This window comes from Tamandua tetradactyla, chromosome 18 (genome assembly GCF_023851605.1).
Source record: "Tamandua tetradactyla isolate mTamTet1 chromosome 18, mTamTet1.pri, whole genome shotgun sequence".
Taxonomy (NCBI): Eukaryota; Metazoa; Chordata; class Mammalia; order Pilosa; family Myrmecophagidae; genus Tamandua; species Tamandua tetradactyla.
The window spans coordinates 69516062-69534588 of NC_135344.1; the positions used below are offsets into that span (position 1 = coordinate 69516062).

Below are 18527 nucleotides of genomic sequence, written 5' to 3' on the forward strand. Positions count from 1 at the left end.
GTCACTACTTTATTCTTATTTTAAAGCATGTTAAAAATCATTCTCTGATCTTCTATTTCTGAATACTATACACTATCTGCTATATCAAGCAGCATGAATAACCCCTAATTTATTCCCAGTTTTTAAAGAAAATTTTGCTCAGGCAAGAGTAAACCCAATGGCAAGTTCTTTTTGCAAGGACAAAAGAGGATTGGAAAATACCCTTGTAAACTGAAATTATATGACTAACAAATAATGTCGAATACTAAGATGTCCTTGTGGGATCCCTATGCAGAAGGAAATACCCAGCTACTGTAAGCAGTTGTGTCAGACACTGTTTGTCACCTGCCCCTGCCAATATCCACTCCTTCATTCCTTGCTTAGTAACCCTTATTTTCTTCAGGGCACCAATGTGTCCAGTGAAGATGTTTGCTTTCTCAGCCTCTCTTACAAGTGGGCATGGTCACTGGCACTCTTGGACAAGATAATGGCATTCCAAGAGCATTCCAAAAGCCTTTTCTTTCCCATTGGAAGGGTGAAGATGAGTCTGGCACTGCTTTGCACTTTCCCTTTCCTTGAACTTCTGAAATGCAGATGCAAAAGTTCAAGGAGTGACAGGCACAAGGACAAAAGCAACTGTGTTCAAGAAGGCAAAAAACAGAGGCAAAGCCTGGGCCCAGGACCATGTCGTCCTTGGACCTGTTACCTCAGTGATTCTTTCATGTGGGAAAATAGCCCTCTTTTTGATTAAGCCATTGTAAAGAGACTGCAGCTGAAAAATTTCTAGGATAAAACAGCAATTTCATGTTTTGCCTTTTGTGGAATCAAGCAATTGTCCTAAAAAAAAGACTTGAATTGCATGTGGGCATTAGACCTATTGTCATGCAAAGACAAAGTATGATATCAAGGAAAAATCAGGAAATAAAAAATTATACTCATCTCCAGGAAATTAGAAAGGAAACTGTCCCTTCTTATTTAAAAAATGGCCCAAATTGGTGGCCATGAGTGATATAAGTTAAAAGACTTTTATTCCACTCAAAATGGGTTCAAAGCTGAGCTCATCTCCCTCCTTCTGAGTAAGAAGCAATGTACTCTGAGAATTGCTATTTTATTTGGCACAGAGAAGTCCCAGAGCAGAATGACAAAACTGACACTGAAGCAGGTGAGGGATCAATTCATTTAAATAAATCTATAAGAGTCCCAGATTTATGTTGACCAGTACAGGAAAGAAGGATCAAGAGGTAGCACTCTTAGGTTTATTTCAATACCAATTACTAACTACCAAAACAGTATTCAATTAAACTTGATTCATTTAGCAAAATTTTTATGGAGAATTGACAGTAGTGTTGGCTGGCGATAGCCACTAGAGAATATTCAAACACTATTTTGTTTGAAAGAGGAACAGATTTAAATGTCATTGATAGCAGAGAGGTAATATACCTTATTTCTTAAGTTTTAAATCAAAGTCACCACTAAGAACGATGCATTCATGTAAACTGAGTATCTGTTACATGCCAGACAGCACCACAAATACTAAGGATTTGGCAGCCAACCAAATAGGAAGCCTCTGTCCTCTTGGAGTTGACCTTTTGGCACCAAAGACAGAGACCAAACAATCAAATAGGAAACATAAACATAATGTCCAGACGGTGATGGTGCTATGAAGACCAGAAAGCAGGGGAAGGAAGGGGAAGAGATGGAGTGTGAGTAAGGGTGCTCTTGAAGGCAGGTGAGCAAGGGAAAGTCCTGACATTGGAGCAGACACCCTTGTGCATGAAGTAAGAGCACAAGACAATCTGGGACTGAGAGCCGACGTGGGAGAGCCTCCCCTTCACTCTGAGTGTGGCAGAGACTCTGGAGAGCACTGAGTCATTTGAGACACAATCCCTGAGAACACCCTTACTGACCCTTGTTCCTTGGGAAGTGTTTCAGTGCATCTACTGGACACTTGGGAAGGACCTGAGCTGGGCTCTGCCCTGTGGCATGTCTGGGTGTCCGCAGTATGAAGTTATCATCCTGGTATTTCACATGGTGAGTCAGCGTCAGTGGAGAAGAGAAGAGAAGAGGTCTGGGGATGAAGCTCTGGGAACCCCCAGAAAGGAAGATGAGGAGGAGTGACCAGGAAGGCAAGAGGAAGACCAGGAGAGAACAGCTGAGAAGGCACTTGAAGGGAATGTGCCCAGAACGTGACAGGGGCTGGGGACAGTGATACTGGAGGTGAGGCCCCAAGCGCTGCCACAGGTAACTGCAGGGGGCAAGGTGGTGAAGACTGCAATCAGAATGCTTTCAGTGAATACAGTGAGGACGGCAGAGAAGAAAGAGGAAACTATAGTTTGTTGAGGAGTTTTGTTCTAAGCGGTGGTAGCTAAAGTGGAAACTACATCAGAAAGAAGCTGATTATTGTCTTTGTTTGAGTAATGATGAGACTGTTTCAACAGAGGGAACCACTGACGGTGTGAGAGAGAAGGCATAGTTTTAGGAAAAAGACCTTGAGTGAGCACCAAGCAGGGGGCCAGCACCCAAGAGAGGGCTGACTCTTGATAACAGGGACTGCTTATCAGCTCAAAGGAAAGGGAAGCAAGGCCTATGTGGAAACAAAGGTACACTGGCTGACTTTTTGTGGTAGAATGATGCATTTATCTTCAGCAAAACAGGCAGCAAGGTCACCAGTTGAGACTGAGAGCAAGGAGAGGGGAGCAGCAGTATTAAAACTAAAACTAAAGAAAGGAAAGCAGACTGCTCAAATATGCACATCTTCTCATTCCAAATGATTACGTTTTCATTATTCTTTATCTGGGACGGGAAACTTTCAGGTTAATGTCCTGGTTTTTCCATCCCACCCCTCAGGAAATTTATATTATAGCTTGCTAAGAAGATTTAATGAAATAATTACCTTTGAAAGTTGGAGAAAGCAAATAATAAGCATATCTTTCAAAATGAAATTATAGGTTAAGCCTACCTATTCACTATCTAATGAAATTAGAGACAATAAATCCCCGTTGTGTTATCATAATGAGCTTCTCCAATGGAAGAAGAAGGAAGTAAAGCAAAAGCTGTGATTCCTTGTACGCAGGTTTCAGGCTATTAGTTTTCATGATATATAAGTATAATAGAAAAATAAATTTGGGACATAGCAATGCAACAAAAGAATTTTCTAAGTTCCTTAAAATATGAATGTTATCCTTACTTGATACTCTAGAAAAAAAACACTAAAGCGTAACAATGGCAATATTAGTAGAGGAAGATAAACTAATTATCTACCTAACACAGGAGAACAGAAGTGTGGGCGAGTCTTGAAGGAGACCAACGAATATAACAATAACAATAATAATATTTTATTCAACCACCTAGAAAAATGATACACTAGGAAAAGAGTGCACCATCAAAAAGCAGTTTTCTAGAAGTTCTTTCCATAGATCTGCAGAGCTTCCTGGAAGTTAAGGTAAAAAGAGAAACTGTTCTATTAGGCTTTGTTAATTCTTCAGAAGGAGTAGCAGAACAGTTCCTTCCAGGAAGGAGAACCAGAAGTGGAGACTCTTATTTTCATTACTCAATTAATTCATATATCACCTCTCTCCAATAAGGGTCTTGGCAATTTATAATAAAAGACAGGTAATAAACTAGCAAGCAAAATAACCAGATAATCAAAGCAGAGCGAAAAGGAAGAAAAGAATATGTTAAGTTAGGGCTAATATAGTTGCTTAATGTTCAGTGGAGCTTGAGCTTCATGGCAGGTAAAGTCAAAAGAATGTGTTAATATTAGGCTTTGCTTATTATTTATAAGGAAGCTGCAGACAAGTTCTTCAATTAAGGCAAGATATTTTTGGCAAAATATAATAAAAAAAAGATCATATGTTGAGTCTTAAATAATACAGCAGATAACCATGTAATTACACAAAGATCCCAGAAGCACTTGTCTTCTAAACCTTACCTTTTATACAAATTCTCTAAAAACTTCATAAAAAACTAAAATTATATTCTTTTACCTTGAACCTTCTTTAGCTCATCTTTTTTTATGAAATTGGCTTTTTAAAAAATTAACTAATTTGGTACTTGGGTCATGTAAATGGATTGTTCCAATGTAATGGAAATGGAAATGCTTCAAACTCCTCTTTCTCATTCATTCATTCTCTTTCTTATTTGCTCTCTCCTCTCTCTCTCTCTCTCTCTCTCTCTCTCTGCTTCCATATTGCCTCATTCAAAGTGATACTAAGCTCAAACCAAAAGGATGGTAATGTCTGCCTTCCTTATTCCTAGGATTCTTCTTAGTTCTTAGGATGCTTCTTATGAAAGGAGCTCTGGGACAACCTACAACCAAAAATACATCATGTTTGCTTGTGAGTTGCTTTTGAGTTTTGCCCAATCCTTCAACTGCTTTTCCTCTTTTTACCAAAAAGAAAAAAAGTAGCTATTAAGCTATTTCTACTGAAAGCAAGATACATAGTTTGCTGACTGAAAGTCAAACTGACTAGTTACTGATAGAAACATCATCTGGTCTCATAACCATACAGATATAAATGTGAAAGTGATTTAGAAGGTTAAACGTGCTTTATAACCCAGGACTACAACTCAAGTGACTGTGATACCTTTGTCATAACCTGACAGGTGCCCCAGGAGCAGCCACCCTGGCATCCACAGCCCCTCCTTAGGCCAGCCTGGACTTCACATGGTTAATTTGGAGCTTTCATCCTCAGTACATTTTTGGCCATTCTTAATAGAAAGTGCTGATTTGAGTAGCTCTTTATTTTATTCATATCATTCTAAGTACATTTTCTCCCGGTGGCTTCTACTCTAAACCTGACTGTAAAATTACTGACACTCTCACACCGGATTACTTGTGGATACACTGGGAGGACATGCCATGTTTAAAATAAGAAGGAAATCCTCTGCCCTGTCTAGGTCTGCACTAGGTGCTTGGTGCACAGCAGGAGCAGCTCCAGAACCTGGGCTCTGTTTCATTCACTGGTGGCACTGAGTTGTTTGCATTACAGAATGCAGAGAGAAAGGACAAGTCCTTACTGCATGTAAGTGTTGGTGCTGTTCCCAAGGGAGCTCCCTGCAAAGAGATGAGCAATAGACCAGGCTTTTTACGTGCAAGACTGCCTCATCGAAACAGCACAACACTCACTTTCATTCTAGGGACAAAAGGACTCTATTAAGAGAAGGAGAGAAAATTCCTGTCATAAGGTCTGGCTCGACCATTTAAGTTCCACCTTCCTCTGGCTGGGTGAGCATCCACAGTGCAACGGGTTACACAGGCTGCCATCTTAGTGTGGTAGAAAGCAGCAAGACAGGAGGGCACCAGGCTCTGCAAAGTGGGAGACCCTGGGTGCAGCAGGACCAAGAGAACCTGGCAGTCCACTAGGGGAAAGAGAGATTCATTACTGGCAACAGAGCTAGAAGGGCTTTCAAGTCTCACAAAACCAGAATTCCAGAGATAAGTTTATGAATCTTATTTCTTAAGTTTATCCAGTTCAACTGGGTTGGGAACCAATGACCTAGTCCATCCACATATTTTTACCAAAAAGGAAATAAAATTTTAAAAGGTCAAATAATTTATGCCAGCTCATAAATCATTTTATGGCACTCAGGACAAGAATGTAAGGTTGCTAACTTACAAGCCTGTGTCTTTCCACTCTACTGTGTTGCCCAATAAGCAATTGATACAATCAAAATGTTCATATGTTTATATTATACCACTTTCTATCCTCAACTATTCCTAGCATTCAAAGATAGCAAGGGCAGCCACTCACATTTCAGGTATGGCCAAATACCTGAAATGAAGAGTTGAGTTCCTGTATATAAACAAATTCAAGTATATATACTAGGGAAGAAATATGGGGAAAGAATAAAGTCACTGCGATTACAGGTGATCCGATTATGCTCCTCAATGATGGAATCTAGGAATGAGCCTGAGGTTCATACACCTCAGTTCTACTGCAATGCCTTCCAATGAGAGCAGCTTCCTGGACTTGCTATGGTTCTGGAATTGAAAAATGCAGTATGTCTTTCAAAGGCATGACACTCAACTCAAGCCAACAATTCCACCCAATGCACAATGCAAGCCAACTGTGTGACTGGATGGAGGAAGAGCCCATCGTACCTGGCTAACCAAGAGATAGATATACCTTTCAATAATTTTGACTGAACATGCTTTTGTTTTTGGTTGTTTGGTTTTTTTGTTTTTTGCCCTACTTGCTGCATTTAGAACCTAACCCTAGAATAAGATGTGACTCCACTTTGTTACTGAATTTTCACTGTATAAAATTTGGTCAGAGGTATTGCATAAAAAGATCCCTCTCCTATTCTAATGACTTCCATTAGAAAACAGGTCCATTGTTATGAAAAAAAGAGAATGATGACTTCAAAGAAAATGATGGAGGGTGTTCTTGTCAACTGAAAAAAGACAAACTGCACCTTAAAGAATGAAAATTTCCATAACCGTATTTTTTATTCTGCTTCACAATTTCTTAGGACAATAAAAGCTTTTAGTTCAGGGAAATAGTCAAGCAAAGCAGCTGCAAGGAGAATTTGAGGTTATTCAAGGAGAAGATTATATTGAAGGAGCTGGTCAGAAATGTAGAAGAAAAAAAATATGCTACCAGAAGCCATAAACTTACACTTAATGACTTTCAACTATTTGGTGATCAAAGAAACAACATTATATGTGGAAAGTTTTGTGAAGGAACAAATGGAAGTAAAATTAGAAGTTTTCTAAAGGATGCTCTAGGGAGATGAGATGTAGCAGAAGATGGGACTGCCAGGTATTGAGCCCAGCAAGCATGTCAGATACAGTAAGGAGACACCTGGCTGGTCATAGAAGTTTGAACTTGGCATCTGCAGTACCTAGGATGACAAGCTCCTAGTTATGTCTCTCTTGTGAACAGGTCATGGGAGAAAAGAGTATTGTTACACTAGCAGGAGGTATAGGTGCTGAGAGCTGTTAACCCAGATACCAGTGGAAAATATTCTGCCAGCTGTTGTAATTACAATAATCTTATGTATTGAAATGAAATTTACTGTTTTGCTAAGGAAAAATGTTTCTAATTTTTACTAACTGGTTTGTAATGAGTATCAGAGCATATTCGAAAAATAACATATAAGCCAAAGAATCTTCTTAGCCCCAAATATGCTATAAAATTTTCAGCTCCCTACATTGGTCATTTGCAGTGTTCACTGAATTTAGGTTTGTGTATATTTCCAATTTCTTGATTCTTGATTGCTTAAGAATGCAGAATGAAATGAAAAAATAATAATCTTTATACAGCTCTCCTTCATGATGTAATACATATTTCCTTTACATTAATATATATATTTTACACACACACAGAAACATTTGATTCTATCCTCATTCCTCAGTCATTTAAGGATACATCTACTTAAATGTAAAAAAAAAAAACACTGGCAAATATTTTTCCATCCTCCTAATACCATAAAAGACAAATGAACAAAACATCTAAGATGTTGATATCGCTAAAACTGGTCTTTAAAAGCACACCTGGAATTGTCCTCACTCTCTACCCCACTTCTATCTCCAATTTTGGAAGAAGAAGATGAGAGAACGAGAAAGCATATTTGTGAGGGAGAAGTTTACTCTCTTAATACTGAATATTAGAACATGAGGTCATCAAAACCCCTGCTCACCCCTCACTCCGGTACCTCTTCACTGAACACAGCACTGGCACACTGTGTTTGCAGGGTGTGCTTGCAGGACAAGTTTGCCCTCTGCCTTATTGCTGGTGGTCACCAGGACAGACCTGTACCCCCCTAGGACTTCCAAGTCCCAGCAGAGCACATTCGAGATACCAAACAGATCTGCAACCATAACTCTAAGATCTGAGAGGACAAAGCCCTTCTTCTAGAAATATTTTCAGGCCATCAGTTAATTGCTCAAGATTTTCATTAATTAGGCACTGTAGGGAGATGTCTGCATTCCAAGCCCCCTTCCACGAAGGAGTACAGACTTCTGAATAGGTTTAAAACTATTTCAGAGATATTCTGAAAGTTCTCCTGCCCATTCAAGGCCCTTCATTGAGCATCTATATGCTGACTTCCATAAAATGCATGGCCAGATATGAGTCATAAATCAAGATAGACTGGAATACCCCTAGATATCATAAACCAGTATCCAAATCCTTCTGGAGGTTCCTGGATAGACTGGAAGAGACAAAAGTTATCAAGGATTATGAAAATTTGAAGGAAGTAGTTGCGAATCTGTTTAGCCTTACTATCAAACCACTAACTTTGAGAAATTAGTAAGTATTGTATTTATTTTACATGACTGTAAATTTGTACACAGCTGTGTCTGTTTAGATACACTCCATCAGTGCCTGTGAACTGGGATGACTACAACCATTCTTTTCCTCTATATCTTAATGGTAACAGAGACTGGTAGCAAATGAAGTCATCTACTTTTGATGAAAAAATAACCTACAAAATTGTTCTGAGCCAGAACTATGGACCCAAAGACCAGGTTTTAGAACAAAGTAAATGAATTCTGTCCTCACACCTCCAGAAGGTAGAGCACATAGGATGAGCACTTCAAAAAGGAGCATTACAAGTAAATAATACCAGAACTTTCCCAAGTAAGATGGTGGAGTAGGGAGCTTCAAGACTCAACTCAGTTTGTCCTCCAGGACAGTTAGTAAACAGCCAGCAAAGAGATGTTTTGTATTCTTCCTGGTCTCCTCCCCAGGGCACTTTGGAACCAGACCATGTCCTCCTTGTGGGTCTCTGACCCTATTTTGTCTGGGAAATACTAACTTGGGAAAGTCCTGTCTGGGACGACTCTCCTCCAGAATTGGGCATGTGTGGGAAACAGAGTAGCTGGTCAGGTGAAGGGGCTAAAGTCCCTAAAGAGTGTTATCTTCCCTAAGAAATGGGAATGGAGACCCATTCCAGTAGAATCCTTCCTTCAAGGAATTCAAGTTCCAGGGACTAGAAAACAGAAGTAATCAAAGTCATCCTACTACCGCATCTCTGTCTCATCCATGCCTTTGGCAGGGAAAGTCTGCTGAAATTAAAGGCATTGCATCACTTCAAGTTGGTGGGAAGCCACAGGAAGACAAGTGCTACATGATGGGCAGGATATTAAAAGAGTCTATAGACTTCGTAGGAAAGTCTGACAACCTGCTGAATCTCACCTTCAGGGAAAACTGATGCTGGCTACTCTTTTCTCCTGAGACATGAGCCTGCCTGGTCTGGGAAAAATAAAACAGAGGAGACCCTCTGTTCTAGTTTGCTAACTGCTGGAATGTAACACACCAGAGAGAGATTGGCTTTCAGTAAAAGGGGATTTATTTAGTTAATGTATAGTTCTTCAGAGGAAAGGCAACTAACTTTCAACTGAGGTTCTTTCTTACATGGGAAGGCACAGGGTGATCTCTGCTGGCCTTCTCTCCAGGTCTCTGGGTTCCAACAACTTTCCCTGGGGTTTGATTCCTTTCTGTACCTCCAAAGGCCTGGACTGAGCTGCGAGTACTGAGATGAGGTATGCTGAGCTGTTTGGACTGTGCTACACTGCTACACTGAGCTCTCTCATTTAAGTACCTGCCAATTAAATCAAACATCATTCATTGTAGCAGGCATGCCTCTTAGCCGACTGCAGATGTAATCAGCAACAGATGAGGTTCACATGCCATTGGATCATGTCCACAACAATAGAACTAGGCACTTTCACCTGGCCAAGTTGACATCTGAACCTAACTATCACACCCTCCTCACATAAAAGGCTCCATATAGGCAGGCCAAGAAATGAGAAAACAAAAACTGAAAAATTCTGATCAGTTAAACAGAACTTACAGTAGCAGTCTAAAATAAGTTGAATTGGATGTCAAAGAACAGATAGAGAACAAAGCCATCCAGCAAGAAAACCCTAGGTAAAAGAGTGAAAACAACCTTAAGAATAAATTAATTAAGGTAATCAAATGCCTAGACGCTAGGAAAAAAACAAACAAACAAAAACGAGTCATACTAGGAAAATAAAATATATGGCCCAGTCAAAGGAACAAACTAACACTTCAAATGAGATTCAGGAGTTGAAACAACTAATACAGGATGTTCAAATGGACATGAGAAATCGCATAAAAAATCAAATTAATGGGCAAACAAAAAGAACTCAAAAGTTTAAAAAAACAAATTACAGAACTTAAGGGAATTCAAGGCATAATAGAAGAGATGAAAAAAATCAATGGAAACCTACTAAAGATTTGAAGAGGCAGAAGAAAGGATTAGTGAACTAGAGACAGAACATCTGAAATCTGAAAAACAAAAGAAAAGATAGGGAAAAGAATGAAAAAAAATATGAGCAGAGTCTCAGGGCACTGAATGACAACATGAAGGGCATGAGTATATGTGTTGTGGGTATCCCAGAAGGAAAAGAGAAGGGAGAAGGAGAAGTAAGACTAGTGGAGGAAATAATCACTGAAAATTTCCCATCTTTTATGAAAGACATACAATTTCAGATCCAAGAAGTGCAGTATACCCCAAATAGACATACTCCAAGATCCTTACTAATTAGATTGCCAAATGTTAAAGACAGACTGTATTTTGAAAGCAGCAAGAGAAAAGAAATCCATCACATACAAGGGAAGCTCAATATGACTATACGTGGACTTCTCAGCAGAAAATCTGGAGGTGAGAAGGCAGTGGTATAATATTTTTAAGATTCTGAAAGAGAAAACTGCCAACCAGGAGTTCTATACCCAGTAAAATTGTTCTTCAAGAATGAGGGGGAGATTGGATGTTTTTAGACAAACAATCACTGAGAGAGTTTCTGACTCAACAAGAAATACTTGGCTGAGGGGTGCAATGTAGGTGAATGGGAAGGGGCAGGAGATAGAGGTCTGAAGAAGAGCGGAGAAATGAAGACTATCAGCAAAGGCAAAAAGAGAAAAAAAAATTAGATATGACATATAAAATCCAAAAGACAAAATGGTAGAAGAAAGTATTGCCTTTACAGTAAATATACATGATGCAAACGCTGACAACACTGACGGGAGAAGTAGTCACCTCTACCATAATAGATGGAGACTTCAATTTCCCACTCTTATCAATGGATAGAGCATCTAAACAGAGGACCAATAAGGAAACAGAGATTTTGAATAATATGATAAATGAACTAGACTTAACATTTACAGAACATTACACCCCACATCAGCAGGATACATATTTTTCTCAAGTGCTTATGGATCATTCTCAAAGATAAACCACATACTGAGACACAAAGCAAGTCTCAATAAATTAAAAAAGATTGAAGTCATACAAAACACTTTCCCAGATCATAATGGAATGAAGTTGGAAACGAATAACAGGCAGAGGGCCAGAAAATTCTCAAATATATGGAGGATAACCAACATACTCCGAAACAAGCAGTGTGTTAGAGGAAGAAATTAAAAGAGAAATCACTAAATATCTTGAAGCAAATGAAAATGAAAACACAACATATCAAAATTTAAAGAAGCAGCAAAGGCAGTGCTGAAAGGGAAATTTACTGCCTTTAATGCATATATTAAAGAGAGGAAAGAGCAAAAATTGAGGAATTAACAGTTCACTTTGAAGAACTAGTGATAGAACAACAAACTAACCCCAAGCAAACAAAAGGAAAGAAATAACGAAGATTAGAGCAGAAATAAATGAAATTGGAAATATGAAAACAATGGAGAAAATCAACAAAAGCAGAAGTTGGTTCTTTGACAAAACCAATAAAATCAAAGGACCCTTAGCTAGGTTGACAAAAAAAAGTTAACATCAGAAATGAAAGAGGAAACATAACTACTGATCCCATAGAAATAAAGGAGTTAATGAGAGGACACTGTGAGCAACTATATGCTAATAAACTAGACATTGTGGATGAAATGGATAACATTCTAGAAAAGCATGAACTACTAACATTAACTTGAGAAGTGACAACCTCAAAAAAACCCAATCACAAGTAAGAGATTGAATCAGCCATCAAAAAGTTCCCCCAAAAGAAGTCCAGGACTAGATGGTTTCACATGTGAATTCTACCAAGCATTCAAGAAAGAATTAGTGCCAATCCTGCTCAAATTCTTTAAAAAAAAACTGAAGAGGAGGGAAAGCTATCTAACTCTTTCTATGAAGCCAACATCATCCTCACACCAAAGTTAGAAAAGATACTACAAGAAAAGAAAATTACAGACCAATCTCTCTAATGAACATAGATGCAAAAATCCTCAACAAAATACTTGCAAATTGAATCCAGCAGCATATTAAAAGAATCACATATCATGACCAAGTGGGATTAATCCAGGTATGCAAGGCTGGTTCAACATAAGAAAACCAATTAATGTAATACACCCTATCAACAAATTTAAGTGGAAAAACCTCATGATCATCTCGATTGATGCAGAAAAGGCATTTGACAAAATTCAACATCTTTTCTTTTTTTTTATTTTAATTTTTTTTATGAACAAAGAACCGACATACCAACATTCTTGACATACAATCATTCTTGACATGGTTACAATCAATGGCTCACAGAAGCCTCACATAGTTTGTATTCATCATCATGATCACTTTTTTGGACATCTGCATGTCTCCAGCAAAAGAAAGTAAAAAGAAAAATGCATACATGCCATACACCTTACCACTCTCTTTCACTGATCACTTTGTATTTCAATCTACTCAATTTATTTTAACCTTTTCAACATCTTTTCTTTTCTTTTCTTTCCTTTTTTTTTTTTTTTGGCACATGGGCAGGCACCTCAACATCTTTTCTTGATGAATATACTTCAAAGGATAGGAATAGAAGGGAACTTTCTCAACATGATAAAGTAACATTACCCTCAATAGGGAAAGACTGAAAGCTTTCCCTCTAAGATCAGGAACAAGACAAGGATGCCCACTGTCACCATTGTTATTCAATATTGTGCTGGAAGTTCTAGCTAGAGCAATTAGACAAAAAAAAAAAAAAAAAAAAAAGATATAAAAGGCATCCACACTGGAAAGGAAGAAGTGAAACTCTCACTGTTTATAGATGATATAATACTATATGTCAAAAACCTTGAAAAATCAACAACAAAGCTTCTAGAGCTAATAAATAAGTACAGTAAAGTGGCACAGTACAAGAGCAACACCCAAAAATCAGTAGTGTTTCCTGAGGAGGAAAACAAGAAAAATTCCATTTACAATAGCAACCAAAAGGATAAAATATTTAGGAATAAATTTAACTAAGGATACAAAAGACCTATACACAAAAAACTATACGAAATTGCTAAAAGAAATCATGGAAAATCTAAATAAATGGAAGGGTATAGCATGTTCATGGACTGAAAGACTAAATATAGTAAAGACGTCAATTCTTCCCAAATGGATTTAGAGATTCAATGCAATACCAATTAAAATCCCAACAACTTATTTTTCAGAAATAGAAAAACCAATAACCAAATTTATTAGGAAGGGCAAGGTGCCCCAAATAGCTAAAAATATCTTGTAAAAGAAAAATAACATGGGAGGCTCACATTACCCGACTATAAAGCATATTATGCAGATACAGTGGTCAAAACAGCATGGTACTGAGAGTGCTGAACAACTTAGGACCGAAGTACTGTGAGAGGGTTGGAGCCAGGTCCCAAACCTACAAAGGAGGGAGACCTGTTGGGTACACTAGAGGCTCTAGGGTATAAGGGTCCACTTTTAAATGAGCAAGCCCTTATCAAGGCAGCAGAGGGTGGACTATCTTCACCTGAATTTTCAGAGCTCTGTATTTGGTTAGACTCTCAAATAAAATCACCGTGCGACTTGAAGAAAGTATCACTTCATCTGGGAAAGAGGATCTAGAAAGTTTCCAGCTTGAGATATGTGGTTTTTTAAAAAGAAATGGCATGTCCATATTCTGTACTAATATCAGGAGATATTAAAGACTGTTTGAAAAAAGAAAGATGACTGTTTGAAACTCCTGTTATTTTTAAGTACAGAGCTTGAGGTTTTAAAGATCTTATAGAGCAAGAAATGTAAAAATTCTCAGTTAGATAAAAATAGGAAAATTTATCAGGAAATTCAAGCTGCCTGTGATATCCTTGGTATACCCAAATCAACAAATTCTGACATTTCACTTATGCTAAACCAAGTGGAATTAAAGGTGAAAGATAACCTCTCAAAAGTCCAGAAAAATCATGTGGGTAAACCACTGCTGAAAACTGACTTAAATCTGAAACAAGTGGAACAACTGGAAAGAATCAATTATGCTCTTTCCAGTGAATATCAACATCACTGGCGTATGTTAATGAAATGATTAGATGTAACAGTGCAGTCCTTTGGATGGTCTGACAGAGGAAAGACAAAAAAAATTACATGGCAAGAATTTACCAGCCTACACGTTATGCTTTGTCACCCAACACAACTATTACATTAGCACATCTACTTACTGCATGTGAAGATCTATCCAATGTCATTAGAATAAGTAGTGGCACTGGTTGAGAGAAGAGAGCTTGTGCCATTAACAAAGTGCTGATGTAAAGGGGGCCTGATAGGGGAGGAAGGCTGAATGAAATTGAACCTCCACCCTCTGAAATGCCCCTTGACAAAACAGATAAAAAGGCATGGAAGGGGTGGTTGGGGTGGTAGTGGTGGTGGTGGTAGAGGAGCTGGTGGGGGTGGAAGGGGTGGCTGGGGAGCTGGATGGGGTGGGGAGGTGGAAGAGGTGAAGGAGAATAGGGAGCAGGAGGTGGTGGTAGAGGAGGGGTGTCCAAGACAGGGGAGATTATGGTGGAAGAGGAGGCTATGGTGGAAGACGTTATGGAGACCCATATGGAGGAGGTGGCGAGGCAGTGGTGGATATAGAAGATATTAAAAGTTAGACAGCAGTGTTTACTTCTTGATAGATACAGACAGAAACAGATACTATTAGGCATATTATCTTAAATAACATTCTTGAGTATCATCTTTGAAGCAAACACCATTTTAGACTCCCCTACCCCCACCCCCCAAAAAACACAGTATGGTACTGGCATAAATAAAGCTATACTGACCAATGGAATCGAATTGAGTGTTCAGAAATAAACTCTCTTGTCCCCCTTGGAGGCTTATCTTTGATAAGGCAGTCAAGCCAACCCACCTGGGACAGAGCAGCCTCTTATGTAAATGGATATCTATATGTAAAAGAATTAAAGAGGATCCATATCTCACACCCTATACACAAATTTACTCAAAATGGATCAAAGACCTATAAATTAGAGCTAAGATCATAAAACTTTTAGAAGAAAATGTAGGGAAATAAGAGGCAGTTTCCTTACACCTTTCACCCAAAGCATGAGCATTGAAAAAAAAATAGATAAATGGGATCTCCTCAAAATTAAACACTTTTTTGCATCAAAGAACTTTGTCAGGAAATAGGGGGACAGCCTACACAATGAGAGTCAATGTTGGAAACCACATATCAGTACATGTTTAGCATCCAGAATATAAAGAGATTCTTCAACTCAACAACAAAAAGACAAACAACCCTATTAAAAAATGGGCAAAAGGCATGGACAGACACTTGTCAGAAAATGAAATACAAATGGCTAAAAGGCACATGAAAACATGCTCAACTTCACTGGCTATTAGGGAAATGTAAGTCAGAATCACAATAAGATATCATCTGACACCCACTAGAATGGTTATTATTTAAAAAAAAAAAAACAGAAAACAAGTGCTGGAGAGGATGTGGAGAAACACTTATCCCTGTTGGTGGTAATGTAAAATGGTACAAGCGCTCTGGAAAGCAGTTTCTCGGGAAGCTAAGTATTGAACTGCCACATAATCCAACAACCCCACTGTTAGCTATATAGTCAGGGAACTGAAGGCAAGTACACAAATGGACATTTGTTCACTGATGTTTATAGCAGGATTATTTACAACTGTCAAAGAATGGAAACAGCCCAAATGTCCATCAATGGACAAGTGGTTAAACAAGCTGTGGTATAGGCACACGATGGAATATTACATAGCTTTAAGATAGAATAAAGTCATGAAGCTGGTAACAACGTGGCTGAACCTTGGTGACATTATGCTGAGTGAGATTAGCCAGAAACAAAAGGACAAATACTGTATGGTCTCACTAATATGAACTAACATTAATGGCTGAACTTTGAGAGTTGAAGTTAACACAGATTATCAGGAGACGGAAATAGGGCATTTGGTGCTGAAGGAATATAGACTGTGCAACAGAACTGTCTAAACATTCAGAAATGGATAGCACAATACTGCCTGATTGTAGCACAATAATATAAATACACAGAATTAAGCTGAATCTGAGAAGGACTAGGGAGAAGGGCTGGAGGCATGTATAAAACAGGAAGGAAGGATGGAGGATGAGGAATGAAATGGTGTAACTTAGTAATGCCTAGAGTGGACAATGATGGTGAGTAAATGTACAAATAAAACTTTTGCATGAGGGAGAACAAATGACTTTCAGCAATGCAAAGTGTTGAAAATGGATAGCATAAAGGAAAAAGTACAATCAATGCAAGTTAGGGTCTACAGTCAACAGTGTCACTGTAGTGTTCCCACTGAATGCAACAAAGGCATTATGCCAAAACTGAATGTCAACAAGTGCAGGGTATGAGGGAGGGGTATGGATTCTTTGTGCAGAAAAGGAAATATCTTCATAGATTTTATGATGGTGAAGGCATGTCTACTTAGGCTGGATTGTATGAAGTGAGACTAAAACTATTTATAAATGAACAGAGAGAAATAAGTGCTAGAGAAAATGCAGAGAAAGAGATGTATCTATTCCCTGTCAGTAGGGAAATTGAGAGGTGCAGCCCCTTGGAGAGCAGTGTGGTGGTTCCATAGGAGGATAGGGGTGGGGTTGCCATATGATCTTGCAACCGGGTCACTCAGCATATACCTGGAGGAACTAAGTATGGGGATATGAATGGACATTTGCACACTGGAGTTTATGATGGCAGTGTTCAGATTCATAATGCATGGAGGTGGCCTAATGGTACAAGGACTGAGGAATGGAAGGGAGAACTGTGGTGTATACATACAAGAGACGACTGAGCAGCTACAAGAAGGAATGAAGTTGTGAGGCATGCAACTAGGCGAATGCACCTTAAGGACTGTTGAATGAAACGTCAGAAACAAAAATAACAATATTATCATGCCTCACTCATATGGACTAACTATAATAATATAAAAACTCGGTGAAGTCGAGAGCATGGATTATCAGGTTGGGGTCTGTTAAAGGGGCCTGGATTGTAAGCTCTTCCAGCAGTCACATATATTCAGGAGTTGTAATCTGTTATTTCTAAATTCTGAGATACTGAACTGTTTGTGTATAGTCATTCCCAGAGACTTTATATGATACCTGAGACTCAGAGTTAGAGCTCTGAAGCTGTGAAAGTCAGCACTACTCCATACAGGAACTGTTTAAAAAGTTGAAAATGGGGTCAAACTTCAACTAGAGATATGAATGAAGCTGATCTGGATAGGACTGGGGTAGATTAGAATATAGGGTAAAGGATGATATCGTCCATATTTTAAAACCTTAACTTCTGTGTGAGACCAAAGGAAGAGATGTTTATTGGTGTAAAATTTATATTTTGGGTAGCACATTATCTAATTTAACTTGTATGGTCAGTTTAGTTGAACACTTTAAAGTACATGGAATCTTGAATAGGGCATGAGATTTTGTTGGTTTGTCCAGGTTAGTGTGATGCCCCGATATATCCCAGGGTAATCTGGGACGTGAATAAAGAGATACTTGCAAAGACTGGGGAGAAAGGAGGAATATTCAACTTCCCCATGTGGAGAATTCCTAATGTTCTTGCAAGCAGTGGGGACAACCAAATCAATAGGCTGAGACCTCAATCTTAGGGCTTTCTTTAAGAGGGACCGACTTTGGAAAAAGCTTTACGACAACTAGAGCCACCAGAACCAAAAGAAACAGCAGAACAGACAGTCCCGGGGAAGCTGTTAAAGAGAAAGCTAGCAGATCTCCCTATGTGCCTTTCCAGCTAAGAGAGAAAGCCTGAATGTCACTGGCCTTCTTGAACCTAGATGTCTTTCCCTGGATGCCTTTGCCAGGATGTCCCTGGACACTTCTGTAGCCTTGCTTTAATTTGGAGATTTTCATGGCCTTACAACTGTAAATCTGCAACTTAATAAATTCTCCCTTTTAAAAGTCATTTCATTTCTGGTATTTCACATTCCTGGCACTTGCAAAATAGAACAATCACAATCAATGCAGAAGAGGTATTTGACAAAATCCAGCATCCATTTTTTGTTTACAAAAATACTTTTCAAAAAAATTTTTTTATTGTATAATGTAACAAATATACAAAGCAAAGAAATAAAAAAGCAATAGTTTTCAAAGCACTCTTCAAAAAGTGGCTACAGGATAGATCCCAGAGCTTGTTATGGACTACCATATGATCCTCTCATACTTTTCCTTCTAGCTGCTCCAGAATATAGGAGGGTAGAGGGCTTAAATACTTTTTTATCATCACAATTGACTTCTTTTTTCCTTCTTTTTTTGTGAACAATAACATATATACAAAAAAGCTATAAATTTCAAAGCACAACACCAAAATTAGTTGTAG

General features: G+C 38.5%; 1 protein-coding gene and 1 pseudogene across 20 annotated transcripts in view; one reads left to right on the forward strand and one right to left on the reverse strand.

Moving 5' to 3' along the window:
- The window catches only part of L3MBTL4 (L3MBTL histone methyl-lysine binding protein 4), a 497842-nt gene that overhangs the window by 225695 nt on the left and 253620 nt on the right, over nt 1–18527 (reverse strand). The window lies entirely within an intron of this gene.
- On the forward strand, nt 1066–14791 carry LOC143662776 (protein FAM98B pseudogene; annotated as a pseudogene).